Source organism: Heterocephalus glaber, unplaced genomic scaffold, assembly GCF_053883595.1.
Source record: "Heterocephalus glaber isolate CG9 unplaced genomic scaffold, H.glaber_assembly_v1.0 deba00001666, whole genome shotgun sequence".
NCBI classification, from domain to species: Eukaryota; Metazoa; Chordata; class Mammalia; order Rodentia; family Bathyergidae; genus Heterocephalus; species Heterocephalus glaber.
Window position 1 is genome coordinate 13,621,902 of NW_028258406.1, and position 16,575 is coordinate 13,638,476.

At 36.2% G+C, this 16,575-nt stretch overlaps 1 protein-coding gene across 19 annotated transcripts in view; it reads right to left on the reverse strand.

The window, feature by feature from the left end:
- The window catches only part of Enox1 (ecto-NOX disulfide-thiol exchanger 1), a 571,647-nt gene that overhangs the window by 380,556 nt on the left and 174,516 nt on the right, over positions 1–16,575 (reverse strand). The window contains exon 1 of one of the 19 annotated variants that reach the window (XM_087197394.1): positions 7,460–11,113. The exons of the other annotated variants lie outside the window; for them this stretch is intronic. The gene's annotated coding sequence lies outside the window, so the exon portion shown is untranslated. Of the gene's footprint in view, positions 1–7,459; positions 11,114–16,575 lie in introns of those variants that run through there. 19 annotated transcript variants of the gene reach the window in all.

Below are 16,575 nucleotides of genomic sequence, written 5' to 3' on the forward strand. Positions count from 1 at the left end.
CTGCTACTGAGCCCTCCAGCTCTCCAGTGTGCAGATGGCCATTTTGGACTCTTCTGCCTCTGATTCAAGAGATAGCTATTATGACTCTTCTACCTCTAATCCTGTAAGTCTACTTAAACAAATCCCTTTGTACAATTATATATATATATGTTTATATTAATTCTATTCCTCTAGAGAACCCTAACTAATAAATATACCTGATAAAATTAAAACACACAAATTTTTTTTCATTAAGTTTATTGGCACATTTTAGGTATACAATACAGTTACACTCATCATTGGGATCTTGTACCTTTACACGATGTATCTTGGTTCTTATTTTTCCACCATTCTCCTGCCCTCCCATCACCCCCTCCACCCTTCCCTATTTACAAAGACTTAGTTTCCTTTTTTTTTCTTTTCTCATATTTTTTCTTTTCCCTTCTTTCCTTTCCCCTACTCTTCACACAAATATTTTTTAAAATTTTATATACTTCAAAGATAGTTTTAATATTACCTCGTTAAAACAAAATGTATAAATGAGTTCTTTGGGAGTTAAAAAAAATCTGGATCAGTATTAAATCACTCACCATCAGATCAAAAAATCACACAACCCCTCTAGATCTCCATTTCTTTTATTTGATAAAGATAATAAATAACCATACTAAAACTTATACTCAGCCTTCTTTTCTCTGTTATAGGTATGAGTGAGAAATTCACACAACCCTCAAAGTATAAAAAGTAAAATTAAAATACAACTTTTTATCTCTGTAAATCATACTAAATCTCCATATACAATGTGAACCAGTATAATTTATATACCAAGGATTGGCACTCCAATTTTAGGAAAATGGGGTTGAAATCTGAAATGGAAAGTCCTATGTAGACCTCATTGCTTCCAGAGATATGACTTCCAAGCTGTGGTCTCCTCCTTTGTATATGAGATCTATGGCCCCAGTTTAACATTACTGTTCTTGGAGGTGATGTTATGCTCTGAACCTCCAAGAACAAATGATGAAAACACGGCTGCTCTGGTGACACACATGTTGATGATGTAGGGAATTCTGATCTCTAACTCTCCAATTCATGGGCCCAGCTCCAGTGAATGAAATATAAATAGGTCCTTTCTAATTGTATTGTTTCTATACTTCTTAACTATAATGCACTTGCCAGATGCACGGGTTGAGGGAGAAGTTGTATTCTAATGACAAAAAATCAGTGGGCCTAACATGAACTTCCAACTATTAGTAGAAAAACCATCCCATCACAAAATACACATATTGGATAAATAGTTAACTTACATAAACACATTTCTAAGCTCTCCAAATAATAAGAGAATCTAACAAAAAGGATGGAACATGCAAACTAAAAACAGAATGGTAAAAAACTCTGAGGCTTCTCCGAGGAAAAAATAACAAAACCAGGCACCTAGAGCTTTGGACATTAATGGGGGAAGGTGTCTGTGGAAAAGGAGGGCCATTAACACTGTGGCTATGAAATTGCACTTGTAGTAGAAAGAACCTCATGTTTAGTGAAAATGAATACAGACAAAATCAGAGCCTCTTGCAGAGGAAACAATAAGAATTGTAGCTGTTCTTATCTGCTGTCAGGATAAAAATGATAAGAAAGAAGATAATAATATTATCCCCTTTGAATCTACAAAATAAAACCAGATCCCATCTGGTGTGGAATTTAAATTTGTGTTATGTGGGCTTTCTGAAATACTCCAGATCAAATAATTAAATAAAAGCTATCCTAGCTAGATGTCTTTGGTAGCACTATCTGGAACCCTACTAAAGCACAGGCAAATCCATTCTATAAAGAACAGTATCTTCAATATAGGTTCATAATTCCTGCAGATTAATCACAACCAAACATGAACTCATAATCAAGCATGACCAAATGCAGGTAAGAAACCAAGCCCATAGCAAGCCACATAAACTTCTGTGGCCTCAAACAGCATTATCTGATTCAGAATATAAAATAGTTATATTCTAAGTGGCTAGAGGAAACATTTTTAAATTTGTAAGGAATAATACTAGACTATCAAAAATATTCAGTTAGACTAAAAAACATGTTTGAACATAAAAATAAAACTTTTAAAATTATGAACTCAATCACAAGTTATACAATAAATTGCTAGATACTTTTAAAAGGCCAAGCAAGAAGACAGATTTGAATGACACAGATTTAGCTTTAATGGACAATGGAAACAGAAAATATAAAAGAAAGACTTTGAGAAACGGGCTACAGAAAATAAGAAAAAAAATACTTTAAAATAAAAATTGCCATTATTAAAAGGAACAACAGGGGCCAGGGATTTAGCTCAGTGGTTCCGGTGCCTGCCTCGCAAACACAAGGTCCCAAGTTTGATCCTTGGCACCAAAAAAAAAAAAAAAAAAAAGTTACTGATACACATTTGCTGGGGATTTAGCTCAGTGGTTTCACCGCCTGCTGTGCAAGCGCAAGGACCAGAGTTCGATCCCTGGTACCAAAAAAAAAAAAAAAAGAAAGAAAATGAAGAGTTAATTTACAAATACAGTGAAAGCAAAACTCACAGAGCATATTATATGGAATATATGTAGAATATATATCAAAGGAGAGAGATAATCCAACAGAGAAATGGGCAATTGTCAGAAATATAATTTCAAAGAAGAGAAAATACAAATGCTCAATAAACTTCAAAGAAGATGCTCGAATAGTAACCAGGGAAATATAAATTTAAACCACAAGATACCATTTCATACTCAAGCTCGGGAAGGAATTAGAAAACTATAATTGTAGCTTCCATGTGATGACAAGAACATTGAGCATTGATAACTGGTGAGAATTTAAATCTGTACAACCATTTTACAATATAATTCAGTACTCTGTTTGAAGATTCACATACTCATTGGACTAAACACTTCAATGACTAAGTATATTTCCCAGAGAAACACTTGCTCCTCTCTATCACAGAAAGGTCTGGGCAGTAATTTGTAACAGAACAAAACAAACAATAGAATCCAACTATAAACAACTCTAATGTTGTCTGTCAAGAGACTATTAAACTTTTGAAATACAATGGAAAAGAATATTTCACAGTGAAAATTAATTAAATATCACAAAATATTGCTATACAAATCAATACAGATTAATCTCAGGAAAATAATGTTAAGGTTTTTTTAAAAGCAAAATGGAGTATGATTCCATCTATATAAATTTCAAAAACACATAAAACAAGTTTGTCCAAAGATGTATACACATTCAGTAAACTACAATGCAGAACATTATATTCACAAAAGAGTGGTTTAGTGGGAGAGAAAAAAGAAAGGGAACAAACTGCAGAAGGGTGCACAGGAGGCATTCATTTGATTGGTATTGGCCTATTTCTGGAAACTGCAAATTATGGTTTTGTTTTTTTTATGACAGGGACTCACTATGTAGCCCAGGCTAGCCTTGAACTCACTGTGTAGCCCAAGCTGGCCTCGAACTCACGGCAATGCTCCTGCCTCAGGCTCCTGAGGGCTGGTTTATAGGCATGCACCACCATGCCTACTTTCTGCTATTTGTTCTGCTAGTCTTACAACACAAATATTATGTGCTTTATATGTATGAAAATACTTCATTGAAATATCAAAGTTTTCAAAAGGGCACTGGGTTGGGAATAGGCGAGACTGGCTATTTGGCCAAGTTTGTCTTTAACTCCCTCCTACCTATCTCTCTTCTTAGCCTGAAAGATACTTTTTGCAGTTCCCATTCTGAATGCTGTCAAAGGATTATGCAACAGTCATGATTTTGCCTAATAAGAGTTTGAGGTAACTCTCCCCAGGGAAGTTCTGAAGTCAAATGGCCAGCTTTGGTTTTGAAGCCTCCTTAGTGCACACAACAGGTGAGACTTTATCACCGAAGCTACCACACCACACATAAAAAACATGTTTTTTATGTAGCTACAAAGGAAGGGACTAGAAAACTGATCTGTAGAACCACATTAAAAGGCTTCTCATAGACAGCTAATTACTCCTCATTATCATAACACTTTGTATGCATTTTTCATGGAGTATGTCCAACAAGTTCCTAATCACCCACTTCAGCTGAAAATCACTGAAAATCTTTTTGACTATACAGTAAAACCTTGGATTGAGAGTAAATGCGAGTGTTCTACAAGATGAGCAAACATTTCTAATACATTTTAACTTGTGAATGAATGATGTCATGCAGTAGGAGTAGTACATGATGGCAAATGTCACATGATCACAACTGAGGCAATGGTTTTGTCTCTTTCTCCCTCCCTCCCTGCTTCCCTTACTCCCCCTCACCCCCCCCCCCCGTTTCACTCTTTGTCTCTCTCTGGAATTGTGGGTGATCATCTCCCAAAAACAAGACTTTATGGAGGAGATCTCAACTGCAGAGGAGGAGGAGGAAAAAAAAGTGGGAGGAATCACTCACTTCAAGTGAGATTAGAGATATGTGTAAAATGTAGGAAACTGCAAAATTTTGTAGAAAAGCACTATCTGAATAAGGTTATAGTAATAAGAGTGATGAATCTGTTTCACAACAATGCAGTGTCACATTTCTGCAGAATCCTCAAAGGGAGGCAAAAGCAAGTGTCACTGGATTGGTCCCTTGTTAAAGCTACATATAAAGAAAGAGATTCCACTGAGTCAACAGATAGCAGTGATTCCATCAATGATAGTGAAAAGTGCCCTACACAAAAACCCTCCTCCTCTCATTTCCCTCACACCAGCCACAAAGGTTTTCAAAGTAAATGTATATTAATTTGTTTACTTTTCTTTATAGTTTGTATTTATTATGTCATAGTATAATACAGTACTGTAATCATTTTTATACAAATATTGTGGGGTTATGGAACAAATTATGAGTTTCCATTATTTCATATGGGTAAATCTGCTTTGATAGACAAGTGCTTTGGATTACAAGCATGTTTCTAGAATGAATTATGCTCACAAACCAAGGTTTTACTGTATATGAAATGGAAAAGGAATCCAATAACATGCACAAGTAGTGTTACACTTTAAATGTAAGTTAATTCCGGATTTAAGAACCATGTTACTGTATGTCAACTAATCAATGTTTACTTTAGCATTCTCTCCTCATAAACATAATTTATTATCTAATATTGCAATAATATAAAAATTGAATAGCTAGAAAGAAAACAATATGTGATTAAGTAATACAGAAACATTCATGTGGTTTTATTCATAGATGATTTAAAATAACACCACTACATTTTTTAAATAAAAGCAAATAATTTCATATAGTAACAAAACCCCAAGAAAAATAATAGTAAGGATAGGCCATTTGAGACTAACAGCTTGATTTACTCTTGTCCATAATAAAATATCAATATCTATTAGTATGTGATTTAATTTCTCAAAATTAGTTTGGCTGGATTTTCAATGTTTCTACATTAATTTGCAAAGCTTATTGGTATAGATTTTTCTATGATGAAAATGTAATCTTAATGAAATATACTATGGAAGGAAGTAAAAAAGTAAGAGAAAAAGAAATTAAGATTTTTTCCAAAGACAGCTTATAAGATCCAGCTAAGGCAATTTAATGCAATGCATTGATATTTGCCAGACTGCTATCCTCCTCTGCAGAAGGAAGGTCTTGAAAACATCAGTGTTTATCACATGCTCTCCTACAGTCAAATTTGGATCTGATAAAGTCAACAATTCTTCAGCACACAAAAGATCTATCTTAAGTAGAAGTTGCTTTATAACGATTCCTGTGCTAGGTAGCCATACAAAAATATTTTCATTAAAAGTATTAAAATTTTAGTGTTCTACATCATTGAAGTTCTAAATATATATATAACTCATATTCAGCAGTAATGTTTGGCTAGTGTTTCATATGTTAACATAATATATCAATTAAGTCCAAAAACTTTCCACATAATTGGATGAATTTTTGGCTAAAAATTGCTGCAGAGGAGAATAGTGGTTTGGATCTGGTAAAGACTGATGTCTGGAGTGACTTCTTCATCCATTTTCCTTCCTACAGATTTTGTAGATTGACTATTTCAGTGGTAATATAGGGATTATATGACTTGTCCGAAATGCACGCTTGCACCTTCACATTACAGGGAGAAGGACCAATTTAAAGAAATGACCCCATAGTCTAATCTATTAATGGGACCACAAATACAAGTGTGTGTGGATGACAGTGAACAGAGAGTGAGTCTAAGAGACACTGTCAGAAAGTCCTTCCAGATCTGTGAGGCAGACAAAGCTTATTCCAACTTTCTTTCTTTAAAAAAAAAAAGCTTTTTGGAGTTCACCTGAGAGGCAGAGGGAATCAAGGAGAAACTGTAGAGAGTAGGAATCGAAGTATACCGGGGACCCTCACCTCAAAGGACCAATTTGGATTTGTAGTTATACTGCCCTCACCTTTGCATACACATGAGCATTCACACATTCACAGGCACTGCTTTGACACAATTAATCTGCCTTGCTTTGGGAAGGTCTTGGAGGTATTTACAATTCAGTTCATAGTGAGGATACTCAGTAAATATTGGTTTTCAAGCCCCTCCTCCTTCTTTTGTTGTCAAATCTACAGATTGTTTTGCACAGAAGTTACTGAATGATGAAGTTGAAAAGCATGCTAAATCTGGAAGGTCAGCCAGCTGAATCTCCAGAGTTTGGTCAGTAGTATGTGCCCCTCCTAAGTGTCCTCTTTCACTGAGCCCATTGACACCAAACCCCATTGCGCATGGAGTGGGGCAGGGTGTGAAATTCCAAGGGAAGAAGGCAGAAGGAATTCTTCTAAGATGCACAGATACATACGCCCCTTCAAATATTTGTTTCCTTTGCAATCTGGAATGCAGAACCCAGGAATGTGGTGCAGTTCTTTGAATAGAGGATTTAGGTTGTCAGCAGCTATGAATGTCAGGGATGAAAACAGGAATCGGCTTGGGTCTACAATCTGAGGTCAAGTATATCTTTTTATAGACACTGTTAGCCAGACAGTGGTATAATCTGTGAATGAAGATTAGTCTGTATACAAACACACGCACATACACACACACACACACACACACTCTGAATAGCATCTTCATATAGAGTTACATTTGTATAAAACAATGTGTTTGAAAATTATAAGCAATGTAGCAACAATTCCTAAATCATTCCTTTGTTTATTTACCACTTCAGTTCAAAGGGCTAATTAGTATTTTGTTTAAGCTGTGGGAAGAGAGAGCTAGAACTGACTGACATAGGACCTACAGAACTGAATCATCAGCTTATACAGCAGGTGGTTAGAATGTGTCAGGACCTATGTTGCCCTTCATTTATCATCTCACTGAATTTTCACCACAACTCTGAGAAGGAGGCATTATCTCTATTTTACAAGTGAAGAAACAAAAGTTGCGAGAATTGACCGAACTGCCCACTGTCCCATAGCTAATTATGAGCAGAGCCAACATCAAATCCAAGCCGGAGTCCATGTCCCAGAATCACACAGCTGCATCCATACTTACTGGAAGATGGTCTTTATGGTAGCCATGGGGGTGATGGGTTTGGTTTCCCTTCAAGGAAACCTGCTGCCAATCGCTTCTCGGCCTTTTGGCTAAGATCAAGTGTAGGAAACCTGCTGCCAGGAGCACTGCTAACCAATAGCCTTCAGTTCCTGACCTTTTGCCTCCCCCTGGCTGTTGTTCAGCCTATCTAAGCATGCCAGGGAACTGGAATGGGCCCATTGCCAGCTGATTTGGTATTCCTCTAAAGTTGCACTGCCCAATCCTGTATCTATTCACCAGCTGTGGTTACTGAGTAGCAGGAATGAGGGTGGTATGACTAATCCTTGAATTTTAAAATTTTATTTCAAAGTTCTATTTCTAACACATCATAATTGTGCATATTTATGGGGTGCACTGTGATACCTGGATGCATGTATGTACTGTATTATGATCAAATAAGGGCAATTATCATTACCTATCACCTTACACATTTATTATTTCTTTGTGGTAGGAACATTCAAAATCCTTTCTTCTAGCTATTCTGAAATATTCATTAATTGTAGTCACCCTACTCTGTAATAGACCACCAGAACTTATTCCTTTTATCAAACTGTGATTTGTTTAAATCTAAGTAGCCACAGTGGCTACTGGGTACCTTATTGGACAACAATCACCTAGACTATTTCCACAACTGCAGAGAACTCTACTAAATGGTTTTACTTAAAAGGACAACTTTTTGCTCAGGAAGCTCATTGGACTAAACTCTGCATAGATTCAAAGGGAAGTAGAAAAGCCCTGCTTTAGAGACACTTTCTTTTGAGACAGCAGTCTCAGCAGGTCCTGCAGAAAGCAAGAAGCATGGCAGAGGGGAAGCACTCAGATGAATTATCAAAGAGGTATGAGAGGGGCAGGAAGGGCAGGAGGATCTCAGATGCCTCCCTGGAACTGGACCAACACACAGCTAGGGAAAGACATGGTACCTCAGAGAGGGCAGTGGCACACAAAGCTGAGAATGGGGCTTATGCACCAGATTTTATGTGTTCTACAGAGTGATAAAGTAAACTAGGACCCTGCTGAGGAAAAGGGTCTGGGAAGAATAGAGTTTTGTGGAAAAATGTCTTGCATTCACATTTTCTTCTTCTTTCTCCCATCTTTTTCTTTCTCCTTGAGTATGTGACTCTCCAATCTTATTAAAGACTTATTAAAAAAAAAAGACTTACTCTACTTATTCTTACTCTTTCTTTCACCCTTCAGTCACCAGGAAAAAGCAAACATAGTTGCAATTCAGATTGTATTTCTTTTCTGTATCAGATATATGTTCACTGTTCTTCATATTCATTAACTGAACATTAAATGTTTCTTTCTCAAGAAGTATTAACTGCCCTTGTAATATGCATTATGACCTACAGTTAACATTCTTCTTTCACAGGGTCATGCCGCCAATGGCAAGCATAGATCGTACTTTTAAACTTCATCAAAAGTCTTTTCAAAGGAAAAGACTGGCTAACTTTAGATTTATTTTATAAAATAAAAATATGGCACAACGTTTGTGAAAATCAAATCCACATACAGTATAAATATGTATATACAATTTTTCCTTATTAAAAGAGCTATAATCAAGGTAAAGTTCTTTTCTCAAAACATTTACCTTCAGGAGCCACTTGAAAATTAGTGTCTGTTCTTTTTTTTACGAATCATTATCCCAATGTGTTCCCAAGCCATGGTACAAGAAAATAAATGCCACACATAGGTGCTTTTAAAATATATAGTCTCAATTACCAGATACATTCCTATTAACTGCTTCCATACACTCCTCCACAGGATGCACAGAATCAATACATTTATACAGAAAGGCAACTGAATTTCCATACACAATTTAAAAATATAAACTTCAGAAACATGGATTTTTTACCAAATTCTTGCTCACTCCCAGCTAAACCAATCTCTAAGCTTTAAAAAAAAATTCTTAAATAATTAAGGACAAAAATGAATAAATAAATGACATTATATATTATCATCTAGCTCTGTCATCATTTAGAGCATAATAGTACAGACACTGAACATCTAGGCAGGACAGAATGAGCCTATTTAGGAGATTTTAGACTCCATGACAACTGACGTATACATCTCCCAAACAGTATAGGCTATGTTTGTCTACTTTTACCTCCACTGCCACAGTTCTTCCATTTTTAACGATTTTAAACCAACAATCATCACAGTAAGTAACATTTATGGATAGAAAGTAAGTTCCTTGGGGATGTTTCTCTTGCTACTGTCCTACTTTAACCCTATAAGTAAAACAAATCATCTCCATTTGCAGCAGTATAAACTAGTATGGATTTGCTGGCTTTTAGACATGGAAGTCCTGCTTCTGAATCACTCAAGAAATGCTCTTAATGACAAAGTCACAGCACTCTGTATTAAGAATGTATGGTTCCTCCCCACAAGCAAATGTACTTGATGAAGGCTGAATTAAATGTTTTCTTTAACATATGGTCCTTGTCACATCAGAGAAACAAAGTAAATAATCGTTAAATGAGCTAATACTTTATTATATCTCCTATACATAGCAGATTAAAAGAGCACCAGAACTCCAAACCTCTATTTTCAAAACTGTTCTAAGTATATACTCTGGTTCAGAAAGTGTGGCCATATCACGAGACCTATTGTATCAGCTCCTGTTATGGCTTGTGTTCAGATGTCTTCCCAAAGCCTCATGCTTTCTCAGAGGTGGTTGGATCTAAGTGTGTTACACTGGAATTGATTCATGGTACAGGGCTAGGCCCAAGGGCACTAGGATTAAGGGTGTGAGTGCTACCCACCCTAAGTAGCCTAGATACATTATAAAAGGGCCAGAAAGAATTTTTTTAGGTCCCTTGCTGCTTTCCTACCTTTAGTCCACTATGAACTTCTTCCATGCCGCCTTGCTTGGGAGCCAGTCGGTTATGGACTGACACCTCCACAAACTGTGAACTAAATAAACCTTTCCCCCTTTAACTTTGGGTATCAGGTATTTTGTCTCAGCAATGAGAAAAGTGACTAAGACGACTACTAAAAGGGGGCTGCTCCTAAAGAGGGCTCTACTCCACCTGCACAGTTTAGGCATTAGAACACTTCAGTCTCTGCACATAGCTCAATTGACAGAAGATAAAAGAGTCAATTGCAAAATGATTACCATGTTGGCTGAGCAGTGTCAGAGGCTCTGACAAAGCCCTGTGAACAAACATGCTACTCTTTTCTGGGGTACATGACGGACAACTATGGTGAGTAAAATGTCTCTATTAGAGAGAACATTGCTGACCCATTTAAAAGTGCTATTGGGGTCATAATTTGATTCAAGTGGAAATATTACAGTTAGTGAGTGTGAGGAACTCCACAGAAGAGGGAGAAATTTTGTGGAGGAAGGTGGAGGGTCTGTAATGAAAACAGTAGAATCTAAGTATGGGGTCAGTGGGCCGAGAGTATATATACAGATTGTGCTTACTGAGCAGAGAGACTCCTTTATAAGTGAAGTTTTGTTTTTCCTTACCTTGGAGTAACCAATATACCCAAAATAATTTGTAACTTCATAGTTTATTGGTAAAATGCTTCTCATAATTTTCCTTATTTTTAACTATTAGCATATGCTATCAGAAACAAAGCTTCCAAAGGATAGTGTAGGCACAGAGAACTCCAGTCTGATGTGAGTACAATGTGCAACAGACGCATTGTTTTATATGATCTGACCAATAATTCTATAAAGTATATATTATAATATTCATTTATAACTATGAAAACCAAATCCCCTGGGGTTGCCAGTTACCAGTGAGGGCAAATATAACATCAAAGATCCTGCTGGTCCTTCTAACAGATGATGCTGATTCTTTTGGAAAAAAGTTTGTGCTCTTCAGGGATTCATGTTAGGCCTGGGTGGATATGACAATGCCCTGGCCAAGTACAATCAGCACAGCTGTAGTCAGAAATGAGTGCAGCCCAGGAGCTAAGGGATACTGATCACAGGAGTTAACTGAGTAATATCTTCAGTATTATCCGGCCAAATTGCAGAGTGTTACATGAGGCTTAGAATTAGCTCACCAAGTCATGTGAGAGACCATCCAGGAAAAAGCAGGAGGCAGCTCCCTTTGCCTTTGTAGAATGGCAAGGAGTAATTCCTTCATGAGACACCGCCTTTATAATATCTTCCTCCATTAAATGTTCCTTAAAAACCTATCCTTTGAAACATATCCTATTTATTATTAGACAATTGATTTTTTTTAACGTGGGATTGAACCCAGCACATACTAGGCAACCACTCTACTGCTGAGCTCCATCCCCAACTCAAATAAATGAATTCTTAATTCAATATATGAAAGCATCATCTCATTTTGAGGGTTAAGAATGCTTAAGAGCATGGGCACAGTGATGTTACACTTCTGGTTGAGTTTTCAAATAGTAAGAATACTGGATGCTAAACAGTATAATTTTTCCCAAAACTTAAATTATTCCTATTCTTATCTATGTCACAAATATTTTATCAAGTATATAAAAATATTGTACTAGGTATCAAAGGACATAAAGGTTAATAATAGGTGATTTCTTCCTTAATTTGATGAAAATCTCTTCAGAATACATTTTAGTAATGTATACCTTCATAAAAAGAGTATGTTCAATATTATGCTACTTTCCCTTGGTGACTTGTCATCATTATGAACATGCTGTGCTGGACCACACCAATAAGCACAGCTGTATTCAGAAATGAGTGCAGCATAGGAGCTAAGGCATACTGATCATTAGATTTAACTGAAAACTGCCTTCTGCAATATGATGGATGGGAAGATAGGTGGGTGGTAGGTGGGCATCTACCGATGGCTAGATGGGTGAGCAGATAGGTGAGTGGATGGATGCATGGATGGCTATATGGACAGATGGATAGGTGGATGAATGGATGAATAGGTGGGTAAATGGATAAATGGATTGGTGAATGGTTCAGTGGGTGAGTGGACAGGCAGATGGATATGTGAAGGCTGGATAGACTAATGAATAGATATAAATACCTTGATATCAATTTCCTTTCTGGTCTTTCCCCTTTCCCCCATTCCATATATGAACCAAAGATCTGTTTTATGACTAACTTTCTATATACACATATAAACTGCCGCAAGCCATTACGAGGTACAGGTAGTAGCAGCTGAAGCCTTCTGTTGAGCAGCCTGCTTCTCAAGAGCTGAACTAAATGTTACTCCTTGTTGCTGGGCCTCTTCTCTAATGTCAGTGTCTGTTACCCACCTCCCTTTCCTCACTTCAATTTCTACACCAGTTGCATCACCCCTTCTAACCTGATCTCTGCCAATTATCCTGCAATCCATCACTCTCCGTGTTCCTCTCATATTATAATATGTATAAAATACCCCAAGGAGAGCTTGTCACGGGGAAAATACTCTATCGATGACAGAGCCTCTTTCTTATTGTTTAGCCCAATATTCATTTATTTATTTATTTATTTTTGGTGCCGGGGATCGAACTCTGATCCTTGCGCTTGCGCAGCAGGCAGCGAAAACCACTGAGCTAAATCCCCGGCCCCAGCCCAACATTTTGCCTAACATATTTCCCAGCCTCTCCATCATTTTATGATCAAACTGATATATATATTGTTCTTCTTCATGGTCAGAAAACTAACAAACAACAATCTATTACTTTCTTTTGGGCATATCAGTGAATATAGTTTTTTTATTTTCTTTCACCTCATGTAAGATATTCATTGTGCTTAATAACTCATTTGATAGCTTAAAACATTCCTTACTGTTTTCATAAATTCTCTCCACCTAGTGGTTCTAATTTAATAAAGTACTTACATTGGCTTTACTTATACTTTTATAAATAGTTCGTATTTCTGTGTGACCAGTAACAGTAGGTCTGGGTTGTGCTGTCATGAACTTAGGATTTCAGCCTTCTAGAAGCTGCATCATCACCATTCCAATGCTGCCCAAATCTAAATTAGAAAGTATGGCATGCGTAGCACTTGATTATTTTTCTCCATATAATTTCATACTTATAATTGAAAAAATGTTCTTTTCTTATCTTTAACATAAACCATGCCATTTTACTTTAATCTCCTCATAGACTCTCATTAACAGTTGCACTTATAACTGCACTGATATAAGTGATAACTATTATTATGGCATAAGAAATAATTTAAAATATGTCAGTACAAATATTGAAATGACCATTACAAATATAGGAAAAATATTAATCCACTATGCTTGTGGAGACTTCATTTATGTAACAATTTTTCCTATCACCTGTTCAATCCAGAGAAGGGCTTGGGTTCCAAACATATCTCTATTTGTAGATTTGTTTTATCAGAAAGTAAATTCTTATTTCTTCCCTCAAGTTTTGACATTGTACAATTTTGAAATTTTCTCATAAATGTATTAACAATCCCAGTTTTTAATTTTGACTCATTTCAAATTTACATGGCAGATAGCAAAATGCTGGGAACTGCAAAGTGCCTGTTCTTAACACATGATATCAACCATCTGCCCTGGTCATTAGGACAGGGTCTAGATATTTCTCCAACATGATATTATAAAGTCAATATGTTCCTGGCATCTATGTAATGTATTTTGCATCATTTTGAGGTGATAAATGGATTCTAGCTTTTCCAAACTGGGAACTTGCATCTATTCCCATGAAAGTACTTTTCCTAAGCTTTATGTTCATTTATGTATGTTTATACTTGCTTACTTTCCCTGTTCCATCTCTCTGTCCCTCCATTCTTCCCTCTCCCCCATCTCTCTCTTTTTCTGTGTGTTACACAAACACACACACACACACACACACACACACAGCCAAAATGAGCTTGAATCATGCTCAGAAAAACTAAATGTGCAGTACCCATTCAAACTGATATCTTTAAAGTATTTATTCAACATTTATTACATGGAACTGGAGAAAATTTATTCAGTATAAAGAAAAGTGTGCATCCCTTTATGCCTAGTTAACAGGGTTAGTTCACACAATAAATGACTGTACAATATATCACTCTTACTTGCTTCAACCTCTAATTTCACTATTGTTTTTGTTTTCTCATTGTGAAACAGCATTAGTTACTCATATTCAAACAGAGATAGTTACAAAACTACAAAATACATTTCAAAATTCTTTTATCTATTGACTTTCAAGTAAAACATTTCCCACTTTTCCATAGTCCTGCTTTCTGGTACAGTTTTCTTTAAGATTTATCAGACAAATTTTTAGATTTAAGACTTATCGGGCAAGTTTTTAGAAAGCAGACCAACAACTTTTAAATTTAGGTATGATAAGAATCATTGATTTCCAATAAAGAAACCTAAATAAAATACTTCTCTGCAAAAGAATTTCAACTGAAAGTGAGCTGTCAAATTCAAATAATTCTAAAATAGGATGGTGGTGAAGCTTGAGGTTATACTGTGCAAAATATTCAACAGAGTTCAGCAATGCCAAGGATCTTTTTCATATTGTTATGAAAACATTCGATAGAGATAGTTCAACAATAACAATAAGTTTTACTGTTATCTCTTTCCTACCGTTTGAGGGAGTTTAATAAATTTTACTTGCCAACTGCCCAAATGTTGCATATGGAACCCCCATTAGTAGATCCCATATTTTCTACTTCCACCAATGAAATCCCAATACAAGATGCTTAGGGAAGCCACCATTCCTTAATCCATCTCCGTTCACCCAAACACATACATGTATCCACTGATCCATTTGTCAGGCATCAAGAATTAAAACACAGAAAAATAACTCTTCAGCATAAATGCTTAAATGTTAAATGCCAGATATATACTGATAGGTACAAAGCAAGAAACTTGGAAACATGACTCTGTCACACATCTGCTTCAGCCTTTTCCAGATGTCTGAATGCATCAGTCATTCTGGATTTATTTTATAATGAGAGAAATCAAGGCACAACCCACATAGTCTCAAATGGCTCCTTAGATGATGATAAATACTTATAATACTCCCTGAAGTATAGCTGACTCTCCAGCCTTATTAAGAATATACATTTGTGGCATTTTAAATATCTAAAGTTAGTGATTTTAGCCACCTGGGAAAAACTATGTTGCACCATGTAATTTAGCTTATTTCAACAGTCAGTACAATCTAAAAGCATAGTTTCTAAAGCATTCAAGTAATGCTTCTTTAAAGACACTGCACATAGTGCCAGCAGGCACAGAATGTGATTTAACAATCAATTACTACTATAGTTTGCAAAACAAGTGAACCTCTCAGCAGCTGGGAACTTTTCCCAGAGGCCAATGCTTGCCCTGGCATGGTACCGTGTTCTTCTTCATGAGTCCCAGCAATGTCCCATTGCCTTCCAGCCTGCTAATGCACTGGCCTCATGAACACAAGACTCTCCTGTGGTCTCCAAGAGTCTGATCTCACATTCAGAACATACTTTTTCCTTTTTGCCAATTGTACAAGGGTTTTTTTTTTCAGTTATCCATATCTGATTAAACACAGTCAATAGCTGTCTTGACATATAAAAGTTAACATTGTATTATTAAAGAGTTCTTTGAAATTTGTTTTATGGGCAGAGTTGACAAGGGGTGAACAAAGAAAACGAAGCCAAAGGAAAATAATTTCAACTATTCTGGGACTGACCTCTGGAAAGAAGGCAGAAAGAAGAGACAGAGTCCTTTCAAGTAAGATGGTCTGTACTAAAGCTAGGCAAGGAAAACGGAGCAGATCTCAGTGACCAGGTCAGCTGACAGTGGTTGAAAATGTTAGTGATGTAAACCCAAATTTACCTGTATGAATTATACACGTATTCTTGTGAGTTACAAGCTTCAGAGAACTATATTTGACAGATATAACTTTTCTCGATGATTGAGAAAGATCAGGAAGGGAACTGGATTTTCAGTGATAAATAGATCTAAATGAATAGAAATAACATATTTGTTGGTATCTCAACTGTCATCAGCTATAAAAGGAAGACATTTTTTGTGGAAGATTAAGAACAGCATTTCGGGTACTTCCCAAAAAAAGTAAAGTGAAAGCAGATTTAATGGCTCCTCAAAAGTGTTTACCCAAAAATTCTTTGTAATGCAGACTTAACAATTCATAGTTGTTGTTTTTTTCCTCCAGGGGAACTTATATAAAAAATTTTCATC